Source organism: Lepidochelys kempii, chromosome 5 (genome assembly GCF_965140265.1).
Source record: "Lepidochelys kempii isolate rLepKem1 chromosome 5, rLepKem1.hap2, whole genome shotgun sequence".
Lineage (NCBI taxonomy): Eukaryota > Metazoa > Chordata > Testudines > Cheloniidae > Lepidochelys > Lepidochelys kempii.
Window position 1 is genome coordinate 57,067,962 of NC_133260.1, and position 17,625 is coordinate 57,085,586.

At 40.3% G+C, this 17,625-nt stretch overlaps 1 long non-coding RNA gene across 7 annotated transcripts in view; it reads right to left on the reverse strand.

Moving 5' to 3' along the window:
• The window catches only part of LOC140911428 (uncharacterized), a 162,416-nt gene that overhangs the window by 23,249 nt on the left and 121,542 nt on the right, over window positions 1-17,625 (reverse strand). For 5 of the 7 annotated variants that reach the window (XR_012158947.1, XR_012158943.1, XR_012158948.1 and 2 more), the window contains one exon: window positions 7,190-7,272. The exons of the other annotated variants lie outside the window; for them this stretch is intronic. This is a non-coding gene — a long non-coding RNA (uncharacterized lncRNA). The remainder of the gene's footprint in view (window positions 1-7,189; window positions 7,273-17,625) is intronic. 7 annotated transcript variants of the gene reach the window in all.

The following is a 17,625-nucleotide window of genomic DNA, read 5'->3' on the forward strand; positions in this document are numbered from 1 at the left end:
ACTGAGCCCTCAGGGCTACTTCTCAACTTCTTTTGCTATGGAAGTGTCATAACCCAGAAGAATTGCTGTAGTTCCATGGTGAGAGGGGTTGGGATGAGAAAGGAATGCAGAGCAGTGTGAGGTACCCACATTTTGTTTGGGCATAGTAACGCTTTGCAGCCCCTAAACCTCCTCATATCCTGCCATAACAGCAATGGAGGAGCGCTACATGAGCTTCTGGAGACTGATGATTCACTGCTAATCCTATGCACTTGCAAATGAGCACACAGCCTGTTTCCTAAGGCTCTGATCCTCCAAACACTTCCACATATGCTTAACTTTAACCATGTGAGCAGACCCATGAAAATCAATGGCAACAGCTTATTATGACAGTGGTGTCTTCTTGCCAGCATATCAAGCCTAACATTAAGAACTAGTATCGAGGTCCTGGTATGATGAGGATGCACTTGCAAAAACTAACATCAAGCATATTGTTTTTCAGACTTGGTCATGGACGTTTTACTCAGTAAGGACTATTTACATGCCACATTTCAAGTTTCAAAGTGTAGTTGGTTTTGAGTTAACTATGCCAGGGTGGGGGAGGGGGCGAGGAGGGAACAAAAGTGTAGGGGGGAAAGTAAGCAATTTTCAGGGTGAATGTTGTATTTTTTCAGACACTCAGAATTCAAAAACAGCTTGAAGCGATTTTTTCAAACATGTTAAAAATAAAAATAAATCTTTGTCTCTGTGCACGAAACTATGCACGAAAAATTTCATCTCAAAAGGAGAATTCTTCAGTAAATTATGAGGAAGTGAAAACATGGGGCTATTATTGAAACCATTTTGCAACCTTAAAAATAGTGTCCACAGAAGCAAAGACTATCATTTAGTTTTTTGATAGTTAATTTCTTTTAGAGCCTGATCTAAATTACATTGACTTCAGTGGGAGTTTGATCAGACCCTTAGGTAGTATATTAAAGAAAAGTATCAACAGCATGCATTTGAAAACTCCATAATTTACAGTATGACATTGTGGATTATTGGGTAACTATGTTACTGCTTTTAGAAATACCATAGGCCATCAGGGAAATACATAGCTAAAAAGCATTTGAAATATGTACTAACTGGATCCAGTAAATAAATAGGGTGAGATAGTACACCCTAGATCTGAGCATGGAAGGGATCCTGTGTGTGTGGTTCTCTTCTCCCCATTACAAAAGGTAGCCTCCATGGCAGAAGTCCCTCTCTTCCCCCAGGCCCATGGCATGCACTCCATTGGATTTGGGGTTAGACTATGGCCTGTTCCACTGTGACCTCTAACAGAACAATTTTAAAATGAGTCTCTTTGGAGTTGTTTTTTAGATCTGCCTCACCAAGACTTAGAGACTTTTAAGGTGATAGATAGTAGATGTTAATTACTCGAAAGGAGATGTAGCAGGTCAGTGAGGACAAAATGTGTCTATGGTTAAATCAACATATGCTAAATAGTTGTGAAATTTTCATTTGAAAACCTGATTGTAGATGTTCAGTGACTACTCTGTTTTTAAGATGAAATGCCATAATCAATTATATTTTTTACAAATTACAGAAAGTTATTAGCTCACGCTGCTGACTAATTACCTGTTGCCTGCACCCTCGCAAGTATGGAAGGCTCCATTTGCAACAGACCTGTGTGGTAACACTGCTCAGGACTGGCAATCTATGGAAAGCCCACACAGGACGTGCAGCTGCCTCTATGAAGCCCTACCACAGAAGGGAGATTATGAGGGTGGGACCAGACCAAAGGAAATGTAGGACCGTAGAACCCATGATTACAAGGGTGCATCCAGTCAAACATCTCCCCAGCCCACCGGAAGAGACCAACCCTGCGGCTGGCATAAGGGCCACCAACTGCCAGTCCAATGATTAATTCATCTTTATCCATCAAAATGATGTACCCAAAATAGAGTTTACCTTGTGTAAGCTGCAATACTTTTCATGTTAGATAATTATTATCTATAATGTATAGAATCTCTAATGATGTTTTACTACTGGCTGGGGGGAGATGGATCAGTGTTCAAGTCACATTCCCCATCAGTACCCGGCCCAAGCCAAGAAAGCTAATGATCCAACCAGTGGACCAAATTCGGTGATGCATCCTGGTCATGTGCCACCTGAGGCACATTGTGCATATGCTAAGAAGAAGACTAGTAGCTGCATGAGATCTCCAGAATATGTCTCCCAAACACCACATCATTGAATATCTAAATTTTTCTTATGCTCTGTTTTTGCTTTACACTTTTACAAATGGTTAAGTTACAAATAGACTTGTAAAATGTTGGTCTTAGTTTTATCATGACTTGAACATTAGAGTAAAAGGATTAGTTTATGGTAGATGGAAAGGGAAAGAGTGTCATCTTTTGTTTTCTGGGATTCACATCAGAAGTGAACTTAAATTATTTTGTAAAATTAAACAAAGTAGAACGCACAAGGAACTATTACAAGAATGTTACATTTTTAATTCAAAATATAACATCTGTCACAGCTACCGCATTTCTCAGATGAATGCTATTAATTTATATATTTTCCAGATAATTATGAAAGATGAAATGAATAACTTTTTGTATCTGTTGTTTCTTTTTCATTTAGTGTCTCCTTATGTATGTAAATATAATTACACCTCATTCAGGGTTATGCATTTACAATATTCGGATTTTTCAAATTCCTAGTCCTTAGTGCAATTAGCACTTTATTCAAAAATAGATGAGTCAACCACGAGTTTACCTCTATCATCTACCTCACATCTCATCTATCATTTTACCCTCAAGCACCATTGTAGTTTGCTTTTGGGACTGCCTTTTAAGTGTGGTGGTTTGACATACTACCGTGAACTTGAAACAGTAAATACAAGGTTATTTCAGGATTAATTCAATATGTGTCAGCTTCCTGAGATATTTGATCTTTCATAATTTACTAATGTACATGAAAACCAGGCAAACTGATCTGTGCTAATGTAGCAATATTCTACATTTAACAACAATGGTCCCATTATAACATAGGTCTCAATTAAAAACAAATAGGAGGGAGAGTATAATAAACTGAGAGACTGTTAATGGACTGCAGAAAACAAGGCTTTTGTCTGCTTGCCTCAAAAAAGTGCAGGTTCTAGGTGTTAATTACAAAACAGGAGAAACTTATAGCGAGTGACTTGGAGGTAAGATTTCCAATTTACGGCAAACTACAAAAAGGAAAAAAGAAAAGAATGAGGGATATAGGTGTTTATGACCCTAGAGATTCATGAAGCTGAATACAGGTTTTATAACTCTTAGACACTTTGTGAAAAAACAAAGTTTTCAGTCTACTTCAGTGTGAATTCTATATGTGAGGGAGAAATGAAAGAAACAACTATTAAGAGTGACAAATGAGAAGTACTGAACCTCTCAGTTTTCCCCATGAGAAATCATCCTCCTTGAAACTTGATCATTATGTCTAGTGGTGCTGGAACTAAGAGTGCTCAGGGTGCTGCCACACCCTCTAGCTTGAAGTAGTGATAACAAACACCAAATACATGGTTTCCATCATAAGCACCCCCACTATAAAAATTGTTCCAGGACCCCTGATTGTGTCTGTTGACTCTGCTGCCCTATATAGATGCTACCTCAATGATATCTAAACCTTTATAGGTTACTTATATTTGCCTTTAATTTTATATACTGGAAAGTTCTTTGTGATACTTTTGAATGAAAAAAATAAATTGGATTGGATTATACTTTCAAAGGTCAGAGTGACAGAACTCCCAAACCTCTGATTCTAGAATCCTCCATTTCTCAGTAATATTCTCTGCTCACTTTGCTATTTCCCCCTCTAAGTATGTCACTAGCAGAATATGAAATAATTTGTGTAATGTTTGGATACAACTGAAATTGGTAGGCTATGGTCACATCGGTGAAAAATAAACAATATAGGTATGCACTATGACTTCCCTGAGATCATCCACAGTCTCTCTACTCTGATCACATTTAAGTCCCACTTAAAGACCCACTTCTGCTATGCTGCCTGCTGTGAATTTGGTTGACTTGTATAAAATATTCATATTTGTTGTTCCCAGTGTTGCCAACTCTCACGATTTTATCAAAAGTCTTACAATATTTGGTGTTTTTCTCAAAGCCCAAGCTCTTAGCGATAAGTGTTTAGGGGATAATTTCAGCTTTCATTTAAAGAAGAAGTTTCTAGCCCTTATAGTTGATGAGAAAATCCTTAAAGCACGCACTGAGTTAACCCTGAAGGCTCAGAAACCAGAAAGCAAATAAAAATATTTACTATTTAAAAAAAAATCTCATAATTTTTAAAATAATTTAATAGATTCATAGACTTCCAGGCTGAAATCTTATGGGCTTGGGTCCTGACTCATGGTTTTGAATGCTTGGCAATAAACTTTGTACGCTAGTCCATTTGACCTTAAACAATGATTACCTAGGACCAGGGACCATGCCTTCTTGAATGTCTGGGGAGCACCTAGAGCATTATAAGCACAACAAACAATATTTGATTACCAGGTTATTTGAGCCAATAGATTACCATTAGTTTTGCCCCTCCCATCGGAACTATTTTGCTAGTTGCCTATGAGCAAATATGAATACTAGCAAATCAGCCACTCGCAGCTTAATGAGCTACACTGGGGGACACAGGTGGGCAGCCTGACTGGAGCTCAGCGATTGAAATTCCTACCACTCTCATAATAGTATGGGCCAGAGAGCAGGAGTGGAACACCAGTGGAAAATTTTCTGTAACTTACCATCATGTGGCATACCATGTGTCGAGCTGTCCTGCAGTGGCTCAAGAGTACGACTACCAACCTCGGGGCAGACTGTTAAGAAGCAGGGTGCAAACTTCAAATTGGTTGGGAGTTCTATACTTAGATTTCACCAACCAATTAGCAAGCGTAAGCTCCTCAAGCACTATAACTGCCTTAACATGGAATTGCAAGCGGTCCCCTTGATTCAATGTGTTCAGCTGCAATTTCTGCAGCCTCTAAAATTGTGGGAGTTTTTTTTGTCACAGATGGTTGCCTTTTTACATCATCTGTAACTACTCATAACAATTGCTTCTGGGACATCAGATCAAACATAAGAACATAAGAATGGCCATACTGGGTCAGACCAAAGGTCCTTCCAGCGCAGTATCCTGTCTACTGACAGTGGCCAATGCCAGGTGTCCCAGAGGGAGCGAACCTAACTGGCAATGATCAAGTGATCTCTCCACTGCCATCCATCTCCACCCTCTGACAAACAGAGGCCAGGGACACCATTCCTTGCCCATCCTGGCTAATAGCCATTAATGGACTTAACCTCCATGAATTTATCCAGTTCTCTTTTAAACCCTATTATAGTCCTAGCCTTCAAAACTTCCTCAAGCAAGGAGTTCCACAGGTTGACTGTGCGCTGAGTGAAGAACTTCCTTTTATTTGTTTTAAACCTACTACCCATTAATTTCATTTGGTGGCCCCTAGTTCTTATATTATGGGAACAAGTAAATAGCTTTTCCTTATTCACTTTCTCCACACCACTCATGATTTTATAGACTTCTATCATATCCCCCCTTAGTCTCCTCTTTTCCAAACTGAAAAGTCCTAGCCTCTTTAATCTCTCCTCATATGGGACCCATTCCAAACCCCTAATTGTTTTAGTTGCCCTTTTCTGAACCTTTTCTAATGCCAGTATATATTTTTTGAGATGAGGGGACCACATCTGTACGCAGTATTCAAGATGTGAGCATACCATGGATTTATATAAGGGCAATAAGATATTCTCCATCTTATTCTCTATCCCTTTTTTAATGATTACTAACATCCCATTTATTTTTTTGATTGCCACTGCACACTGCATGGACGTCTTCAGAGAACTATCCACGATGACTCCAAGATCTTTCTCCTGATTAGTTGCAGCTAAATTATCCCCCATTATATTGTATGTATAGTTGGGGTTATTTTTTCCAACGTACATTACTTTACATTTATCCACATTAAATTTCATTTGCCATTTTGTTGTCCAATCACTTAGTTTTGTGAGATCTTTTTGAAGTTCTTCACAGTCTACTTTGGTCTTAACCATCCTGAGCAGTTTAGTATCATCTGCAACAGTTTTCCAGAATCACTTTCAGCCCCACCCCCATTATCCATTTTTTCATAAAATTACACATTTTATGTACATATTCAACATGAATCATATTGTCAAACATTGTGAGATTTTTATACTTCAATTGGGATATTATGTATCCCACGTAATTTCTCAAAGGTGGACAGGAACTCTTCTATACAGTCAGTTTCTTTATAAATTGGGCAGATTTTCTCCTACACCCTTGTGTTGTGGAGGTTATATTCACTGGCTGGGGAAGCACCTTTTGCTGTTCCAGTTTTTTGACTACATTGCTTGATCTACCATCAGCCTCCTGTCTGCCCTTTTCTCAGCTTCCTTGTCAACTTTGACTGCTGCTATTTGTTCCATGCAACTTTGGTGGGCTTTCTCCTCAGCTGCTTCACTTGCTTTGGTTTCCCTGATCCACAATTCTGCCATTAATTTCTGGTGCTTGTGTTCTTTCTGGGCTCTAAGGTGCAGCAATCAGGCCAGTTCCACTGCAGTGATCTTCTCTGCAGCATCTGGGGCAAGAGGGTCCTCTCTCTCTCCATCAGTCTCCCTTTGATCAGAACTTATGAGCCAAGCTCTCAGGTCCTGAACTGGGGTTTCCTTTTTATGGGGTAGTGCCTACATAATTGTTCAAGGTCTTTTCTCTCAAGACCATCATATCATTCAGTGTGTCTATTCTTTAACCTTTAAAACTCTCAATGTCAAGTTTAAACTTTAACAGCACTGGGGTTAAGATCTATAACCTTAATTGTCCTGTGGTAAGTAACTCCTGCCAAGACTATGCCAGGGTCAAGCTGTCCTGGAGAGGCTCAAGAACATGGGTACAAATCTCAGGGCAGATTTTTACAACGCAGGGAGCAAACCCCAAATTGGTTGTGAGTTCTATGCTTAGATGTCACCAACCAATTAGCAAGTGTAAACTCCTCAAGCAATATAATAACCTTAACATAGAGTCATATAATCCCCTTGGGTCCTCCAAATATATCTTGCCACCCTGGTAAGCTAATCTTTGTGATAGATTCGTCCCTTATACCAAAGATCACAGCAATATTTAGGTTACTCCCAGTCCCAAAGGACCAGTCACTTACCCCAGGTCAAGTTTACTTTAGATCTCACACCAAAGGCAGCCCTTGGAGCCAATTCCATAATAAACTATCTGAAGGTTTATTAGCTAGGAAAATGAAATAAAAGAGTTACTTACAAGGTTAAAGCAGGTAAATATATATACACACACACACACACACACACACACACACACATGAATTCCAATCTTAAGTTTCAAAAAGCAATAGAAGCTTCTATAATAAGCAAGCTCTATATGTCCTTTAGGGCTAACCCATGGCAAGCACTTGGGATCTTTTGCTTATGCTAAGTAATCCTTGTGCCTCAGAGTTCAAGCAGCATAAAAGATACAGTCCCTGATTGTTAGTATGTTTTATTCCTTCCTCCCTTCTGCTTCCAGGCACAAATTCAACTGTTGGGAGGAATTCACTTGTAAGTCTCGTCTTCCGATTCGGGGTTGGGGTGGGAGAGGAGCAGTGAGCAATAAACAAAGTCTTTTGTTCTGTGATGTTCCACAATCGTTCATCTGGTGTTGATGGGCCTTCTTTGTTGGACAGAAGATAACACCTCCTGTTGGAAACTAGTATTTCAGACTCGTTAATGCTTTTCTTATGACTGGTGATTTACAGTTACTGAGCAAATGTTATGCAAACAGATCCCGGTCATCCATGGGCAGGACTGAACCTGGGACCTCTGGAGCTTAGTGCATGAGCATCTACTGCATGAGCTAAAAGCCATATGGGCCTTAGCTAAGGCTGTAGAGCAGACTCATTAATCTCTCTCTCTAAATCGCCTCAGTGCCACTAGATGGGACAGAACACCACACATAGGAGGTGTGTGGATTACACAAACACTTAAATATTATCTTATAACATGGGATACAGATATTATAAGTGAGATTAATGCATGCAACAACTTACAAGGATTTCATAAGTCTGGATACATTCTCATTATTCAAATACTTATTTAAACAATACCAGCATACAGGTGAGCCAGACTGGTTGCAGTTAGTATTTAGTTAGTGCAGTTAGTGTCAAGGTTCAGTTGAGCCCTAGGGGCCTTGGCATGAGCTGGCGCCTGGTTTGCCAATGTCACACCATGCACCTCCCCCAACAAAGGCCATCAGGAGCATTGCAGCTTCTGTAACACCCAAGTGGCCAGCAACCCTTTGCAGGAAGTATGCCAGGCCCTTTCTGTAGTCATGAGTCAACAAGCTAAAATGGGTATGATGGGGGAACAGTCCTTATTCATTGGATGCGGCCTGGATCCCAGAAAGAAGGCACTAAGTCCCCACCCCCCCAATTGATTATGTAATCAAAGTTCAGCTCCTACCTCTTGAACTACGAGTATAAGCATTAGTTAGGGGAACACCCACATGAACTACAAGTACCAATGTCTTCATCTTCAGAGTGTGGCTGTGGGTGCGCAGCAAGAAGCACAACCTGGAACTCCCTGATAGGTTTGCATACGTCCACCACACTGCTCTAGTCCAGCAGATGGGATGCTTGGAGACACAATATTGGGCATTCATGGAGACATTTCATGGAAGCAACATATTGAAGTCCTGCTCTTTAATGCAGAATGAATTAAGAACAGATGTGTAATGGCGTGCAAAAATGTATAATACCATTCAGCCACTAGGTGACACTATGTGTAAAATATCTTATTTAAAGGAACCTCTGCAATACCTCACAGAGCATTAAATGAGCTTATGATGAATACATCTAATGTGTTTAAGAAAGTGCTGTGACCAGTCCATATCTGGTACAAAAGAACATGACATGGTGTCAGGAGTAAACTAAGAACAGAAACAGAATTAAAACAGCAACAAAGGTTGCAGAACCACTTCATCATCCCAGCTTTGGCAAATCTTCAGAATAGACAGACTGGAAACAACATTTTGCAAGATTTTGCATTGCAAACAAATGCCAGAAAGAAACAGGAGATATACAGATATCTTCATTAATTTATGCTATGGGGAAGCAAGCAGAGCATATCTTTATATCCTTTGACTTTACTGCAGTCTGTCACAAAGATGACTATGAAAGGATTCTGGCTATGTTTGATGCACACTTTATACCCCCAGAGAACTGTGATTTATGAAAGAGTAGGTTGTAACCAGAGAAGTCAAGAACCAGGGGAAAATGTTGAATGTTTTATAAGAGCGCTACATACATTGGCTGAAAACTGTGATTTTGGGAATGCAAAACATGAAAATATCAGAGACAGGCTGGTTATTGGGTTAACAGACAAAGATCTTTCACAGCAGCTACAAGTGAATGAGATTTAACCCTAGCCACAGCTATACAAATAACAAAGCAGACAGAATTAGTCAAACAACAGAAAATAAGGCAGGAGCAACTTGAAAAACCTGAAAAACTAGCTTAGAAGCTATAAACAGATATGTGAGTGTTAAAGTCATTATTGTTAAACACCTGAGGCAAGGAGAGAGAACTCCCAGGCTAAGAGGGACAAATTCCAGCCTAGATGCACAAGGTATGAAAAAAGGCGTATCCCAAGAGATAATGCATGTCCAGCCAGAGACATCTGGTGATACCAATGCATGAAATATGGACATTTTGTGGCTGTTTGACACACCAAAGCAGTCAGAGAGTTGACTCATATTACAGACAAATCAAGAGCCATTGTTTCTGGGATTTATCATTTGTGAAGACACAGAGCTTGCCTGGAGAGTGAAACTGAATATTCATGGCAAGACTATTGACTTCAAAACTGACTCAGGAGCTGACATCACAGGGATTTACAATCACCCATTAAAGGATTTTATGATGAACATATCTGGTGTGGATAAGCGAGCTCTGTGACCAGCCCATATCTGGAACAGATAAACATAATAAGATAAACACAGCTTTGGCTGTTTAGGAGGGGCTTGGTTTCCAGTGAGTACTTTGTACACATGTAGAGTGCCTAATGATGGTACACAGATTGGTCAGCTTCTTATAGTTTTCTTGAAATTTCTGTCCATTCTGGTAGTGGCCATGGTCTAGGCAAATTGCATTACTAAAAAACAAATGGGATCAGGATGAGGAACCAAGCCTGCAAGGCATCATCAACAAGCACCCATCAACCAGAACAGGTAATGCCTGTGATTTAAATGTCATTTACTTTAACACAAGTTATGTTGTCTTATGATAATTTCTCATTATTTTATTTTATAATAGCAACCAGAAGCCTCAGTTGGGACCAGATTCCTATTATACTTTATTAAGCACTGTACAGATCCTTGCAGTTAACAACTGTATTTTTGACAATAACTTGTTTGCAGATAGACAGTTTAGAACACTTGCACTGAAGGGCAGTGGAGATCTTATTTGATTGCTTGACACCACTTGGGCACCTGACCATTAACTTTTGGTAGGAGGGAAAATATTATTTTCCCAGGCAACAGTAAAGTGCTTGGGGCCCAATAATGGGATACAGTTATTTGTCTGTTTCAGAGATAAAACAGGTAACTATGTGCTCGGCTGGTACAATGTGGACAAGTTTGAGGTTTCTGTGACCATGGCCTCCCTTTCCACTTGGCTGAGATTTCCCTTTATGTGCAGATAGTCTTGCCATATACAGGATGATGGAAGATGGTCAGGGAATGGCATCAGATATAAAAGAACAGGCATCAAAGATATCTAAGTTATCGCAGTCGCTTCTCTGGATGCACAAAAGGTTTTTTTATGTCATTTTTCAAGTAATGTACATTCCACATGGCTTTCATGGAAGCCCTTTTTCTTCAGCCTTCCAGATCAGTGATCTGGTGGACAATTGTGGCAACAAGTTTGGAGCGCTGCATCTGCCAGCTACAATTGTTCCCAAATAGGATACAACACACCTCTGGTTTTTCATAGAACAACATTGATACGACTAAAATAAAACTCAGCTAATTACTTGGCTTGGGATTGTAGGCATGCCTCTGCAATGGCCTTTTCTGGATCTAAACCGGGCTACACTCTGGACTTGGTTGTTCCATTGCAGGGGCTTCTAGCATGTAGTTGTACTGAGACATATGTATGGACATATATGCAGGGTATGTCTACACTGTAATTAGATATCCGTGGCTGGCCTCTGCCAGCTGACTCAGGCTCATGGGGCTCATTCTGTGGGGCTGTTTAATTGCATTTGGGCTCAGGCTGCAGCTGGAGGTCTGGCACCCTCCCACCTTGCAGTGTCCTAGATCCTGGGCTCCAGCCCAAGCCCAGACATCGATACTGCAATTAAACAGCCCCACAGCCTGGACCTTGTGAGCCTAAGTCAGCTGACATGGGCTAGCCATGGGTTTTTAATTGCAGTGTAGACATACCCTAAGTAACATTTCTGTCTCTGAGGGGATGGTTTGGGTTTTGAAGGGTTGCATGGAAAACAGTGAGATTAGAACTTGACAACGACATCCTGCCCTTCCTCTCCCACCTGGTTACTGTTATTACTGTGTATAATGGTGGCCTTGTTTTCCAACCAGTAGTTACAGTCTTGTAATTTGTGATGTGATAACAACAATTCTATTTGGCCTATTCAGATGGGGAAGTTAAGAACTTTTGTATCAATTTAGATAGTTTGCCTGTAAAACAGAGAGAAAATACAAAACATTATACTCAATTTTTAAAAATTTAATTGATTGTGACTTTTATAGCTTTTTAGTTTGTTTGGTTTTCCACTCATCATCAAAAGAAACATGGAAATTACATCTTCCAAGTTCCATTTTATCTTCCTATACTATTGCTGCTGCTGGAAAAATGCATATGATATGCTAGATAACTCTCAGATAAATGAAACATGCAAGGTATATCTAATTGCACTGGATGTATCTGCCAGGTCATTCCCCAGCAAAGTGTCTGTTTATTTTTATTTACTCAATATATATATATATTGTTTCTGTACAAGATATGCTAGATGCATGTACTGTTCGTAATATAAATACATTTGGTAACTATATCTAAGATAACACAATGTCAAGTAACTGTCCCCAACATAAGACAGTAATGATCTTCTCAACTCAGCTATCACCTAGTTGAGGTTCTAATCCTTGGAGGGGGCAGACAGGATTTGCAAAGTGTAATTAACAGTGCTGACATTTAGAGGCCATTATTAAGATTCAAAGTTAACATTCTGTTAAAATGAATGTGAAAGTTCACACCTCTCCTGGTGTTGTTATAGCCTCAATATAGACAGGAGAGTCAATAAGATGGCACTGTATCAGTTTACACTGTGAAGGTTAACTTTTCAACCAGAAGAATAAAAACTTTATTTTTCTTTTCAAATAAAAAACTTAACTTCTGGTGACTTCAGCAAAATCTCTGCTACAATCCTAATTCTATAGGATTCCATGGATTTTCTTTATGCCTAAATTTCTAGTGTTCATGTTTATTAAATGGCCCAGGTCTGATCCTGAAGTCCTTGTCAACATGGGGCTGCAGGATTGGGTCATACAAAATTAAAAAATTGATATTGTGAACAGTTATCCATAACTGCATTTGGGTTTTGTAGTAAACTGCAGTGTGAGATAAACTGTTTAATGTATTTTAAGTGGAGGATTATTTTATTATCCCAAAGAAAGAAAATAATATGTAATTTATTCACTACAGGACCAGGTATTTAATTTTTCAAGATAGAGATACTGGAAGAGAACTCCAGATAAGCAGGAAAAATGTTTGAAATCTAAGGTATTCTACACTAATCTACCTGTCTGTGTGCAGTCTCCATTGCCAAGATATCTGGGTGCTCACCAGCTCAGAATTATCAGCCTTATACAGTACAACGAAACACCGAACTTTGAACATATGCTGTAGGATTAGAAGTGCTTTCGGTGAACATAATGTAGTTTGTGAATGTGATACAGTATCTATACAAATCAGAATATGTAAGAGCTGGAAATCAGTGCCTATCTTCCTATAATTTCCTGTTTCAAATGGCTTCCAGGAACTGAAGATTTGGTGGAGGATGGGAGAGCAAGAGAGAGAGAGAAATGTATTTTATTTCTAGAAATGGACAACTTTTTATTTGCCTAGAGTTGCTTTTGGTTTTCCTGTGTGTTCAGTGTATATATATTTTTCTTTTATGGTGTATAGGCCTACTTACAAGTTTTGCATAAGTACAGTAGAAGATAATTTCTAAAGGAAATATTTGAAGAGTAAAGTACTTTTACGTAATTTCAGTAATTCCTGAAAGTAATCATAATATGATGACAGTTTAGAGGGATTTGAGGCAGCCAACACAACAAGCAGATACATAAAGCTATGCAAAAATTTTATAATGAAACCCCAAACCAAGTGAAATTTATTACGCGTCATTAGAAACTTGAAATTTGGGTCAGGGTTCTCAAAACTCTGCCAAGGATTGTGAACCTTTCAGTGAAGCTGGGCTGAATTTTGAGTAAGCCTGGGCCAATTTTTGAGTAAACCTGGGTCAGTTTATAGGTTTGGGTATAATCCATACGAATCAGATTTGGAGATGAGATACTCTTCAGCAGCAGCCAGAGGGCTGCTCTGTGGCTGCCCAGCCATATCCCCACTGTGACAGAGCTGGTCAGCCATCAAGGATGGGGAACTATCAGATCCAAAATTCCCACTTGTCATCCACAGGAAATTAAAATGACGTTTGTCACAAAGGTTTTTTTGGATCCATTCAACCCCTCCTATTGTAGTGGGCTCTGACTGAGCTTCTTCCCCTTCTAGTCCCTTCTCTCTTCCTCATACAAGAGGCTCAGTTTGTGCTAGTGTAATCCAAGGGTTACAACTGCCTCCACAGACTGAAGGGGGGACAGGCAGGGTGGAGATAGAGAGGCCATGATCAAGTTAACTTGGTTCTTATATAGCCCACATCTCTAAGTGCCTTTGTAGTATCTGAGTGCCTCTGTAGGTAAAAGGGAACTCCTCAGCCTCTTCTGGCCCTCCACACATCTTGATCATAAAGCAGCTGATCAGACTCTCTAGGCCAGATTCATCCCTGCGCTGATGCAGGTGGCTGCACATGACCAGAGGGACACAATTTGTGCCTCCTGTTTTCAAGAGCTGCAAGAGCCAGTGTGGGCCCTCAACAAGCTAGCTACACTCCAGCTTGAATTAACCTTATGGGGCTTTGTAGGAATGCAGAATTTCATGGGCACAGCCTCTCTCCCCACCCCAGCCAACCCTCATCCAAACATACATCTAACCCCCTCTGTGCTCTTGGCCATCCTGCCATGAAATACCCTCTGCTCCCGCTGCTGTTGCTGAAGCGGTGCAGGGGTGGTGGAGATTCATCCACCACAGACAAAATAGAGAGATGGTTTGTGACAAATCAGACGTCTCCAAACACAGTGGGATGTAGGGTATCCATAGTCTGTAGGGATATTTTCCTCTCTACTATTGGTAATCTGACTTTTTGAAGGTGCTTCTCTGAACTGACAACAGTGACAAGAAAAATATTTCCTACATAAAATAAGTAATTTCCTTTCTTCTGAAGCCATCTCCAATGCTCCCAGATTCACACACACACACACGCTTTCTACATTTTCCTTTTTGTCCATAAGACAAACAACATTGTGTCTGGCATCTGGGACAAACCTCCTAACTTGCCAAGGCCCATGTGTGTACAGGTATGAGACACAAGAAAAATAGCATGAAGGAGATCAGAATCAGGCTTTCTATTTCACCCCATATCATTTCTCCTGATGACAGTAGGGGTAAGAAGGAGTAAGCAAATGAAGAAAGAAGCTATGAGATTTCAACACACTACTTAAATATTTTCAAGGATACCAGTCCTATTTCTTCAGTATTTAAAGGCACTGTTGGAAAACCATATAATTTTATTTCTTTATGAATTCTGAAAATTACGTTTGTTTGTTTTTTAAAATGCTTTCCAAATTTTAATCTTGCTTTCCAATGAAAATTTCAGTTTGGCTGCTCAATGTCCAATGTTCATGATTAACGGACAGGCAGAATTATCTGGAAAGTTGAGCATTTTGCTTTTCTACAGGTAGCAGCTTTTTAAACGCTGGCACGTTTGCTTTACATAATCTATATTATGTTTTTCTGAAGAAGTCAGAATCCTCTGATCTAAGCAGTATAGTAGTGGGATACCACTGTAGCAGCATCACTGTAGGTCAATGTTCTGCAGCACCAGGTTTCTGGTCTTTGTAGTTACTTTGTATGTTAAGACTACAGTATTTTGCAAGAGCTTTTGTTACACAAATGTAAAAAATAATATTGCCCTTGAATATGTGATAGTAAATTAAAATAGTAAATTATCTTGCTAAATTCTGTCATTTTTTCCTCTCTTTACGCAAGCTGGAGCTCATCACAAACCTAATTAAGGCCTGACGCTACATTGTGATCCACATAGAAAGACTAGTGAGCCTGAGCTTAGTGAAAAGAAAAGGAGGACTTGTGGCACCTTGGAGACTAAGGTGCCACAAGTCCTCCTTTTCTTTTTGCGAATACAGACTAACATGGCTGCTACTCTGAAACCTGAGCTTAAGTGATGAACTTCAGTGAGCCTAATCTTCAGTGGCGTTTCACAGGGCTTCAGCAATCCACCCAGTGGCTAGCAACTGTGGGACTGGGACCTAATAAAATAAATGTTGTGTCTGTTTTGATGGGAAAGGGGAGTGAATGTTTTTTTTTTCCTTTCTTTCTTTTTCTTAAGAAATTGGTAACTATTTCAACTCTGTTTCATAGCTTATTTTCTCTGCCTCAGGGGGCAAAAAAGTGGTTTCACTGGATCACATTTAAAAATTATTTTCCTGTGCCGTCATGCAACATCAGTGGTTTTGCCAGAAATGCACAACAGGAATGGAGTTTTTGTTTCTCGAGCCGAGAAAAGAGGTGTCACATCTGTGTGGCATGAGAGGTACATATTCCCCAGCTTTTCTGGAGTCTGTACTGCATTGAAAACTAAATGAGCCAGATTCTCCTGTGCCATGTGGTCACTTTACACATTGCTGTTTTTGTAATTTGGTACCTAATGTAAGGGTGATCCTCCCATGGTCAAGAGCCCATATAAGAGCTCTTACATTCCCACAGTGTGGTCTGTATAGCAGAGAAAAAAGGCATTATAGATGAAAGGGGGTGAGGTCCAGATGCCCCTGCACCACACTGATCCTTGGATTCATTTTGGCCGCTTGCGGGTATTGCAGCATGGTAAGCTATACAGCCCTACACAGAGCTACTGCAGGATTAGGGGAGGACAAGTCACTTGTGTACAGCACCTGCAATTTAGCCATACTCCATGATCTGGCCCAATGAATTGCTTCTGTGGCTACAGTATAGCTAATTTCCACAATTTTATTATGAGTCTGATCATGTTTGATTCTTTACTTAAAGCCCCCGCTCCTGGAGACAAGGGATTGTGTAAGAATCTCAAGTTTCATTTAAAATAATGTAGCCCACACGGTTGTGGGGAAAACCTTGAAAATGTGACCTGATTGCATTCTAAAGGCTCAGACACTTAAAGGCAAATAAACAGAACTCAACCTTTATTCCTTTGTAAAATCTGATAACATTTAAGCCAATCTTATGATTTTGGAGGACCCATTTCATGATTGTTGAACCTACAGGGCTGGGAATATCGAGAAATAACTCTCCCCTTTCCAGATCTGCAAACTCTCCAGACTAGGGCAGGGGTAGTCAATTATTTTTTGTCAAGGTCCACATTTCTTGGTTAAAGGTATAGTCAAGGCTCAGTATCCAGAGAAAATAATAATCATAAAAACAATAATGATATCAGTAAATGAAAAGATTTTGGGGTCCGTTCAAAAGCATCTGGCGGTCCGGATTTGGCCCACAGTCCACCTGTTGATTATCTGTGGACAGGGGGTTTTCAGATCTGCCTACAGTTTTGTGAGAAAAACCCATCAGTTGATGGGATCTGAAGAGACTGCCAATGATTTGAGTGTCTTCCAAACAGCCCTCCCTTTTAGGAAATGCAACCAACCAGATGTGGCAGCCAGAGATCTTCCCTCATCCCCCTCCTCACCTCAACCCCCCCCCAGGCGTTTTTATGTAGAGGAGGGGGGAAAGGAAGCAGAAAAAGCACAGAAGATCAGGGCAGCTCCACTCCCTCCTACCCCAGCCCCTCCTGTGAACAATAGCTCAGCACACCTCTGCTCCTCCCCACTTCCCTGTTCTCCTCCATGTTTCTCTAGGCGTGGGAGAGGGGAGGGGAGTTAAAAGCCCATGGAACTTGCCCCCCAGCCTGGGAGTGGGGGTGAAAAACCCCTGGACGTGTCCCCCAGGCCAAAACTAATTGATTTGGAGGCTGGAATGCATGGTTTACAGATGGGCAGGGAGGTGCACCATTCATTTGCGGCTGGGAGCTCAAAATTAATGTGGGGCTGATGAGGTGGGCTGGGAAGTATATAATTAATTCATGTAGGGATGGTATGGGTGCAAAATGAACTGATGTGGGGTTGGGGAACAGATAGAGATGGGGCTGGAGTGGCACATAAATTGTTAATTGGGGGTTGAGGAGAAGTGGG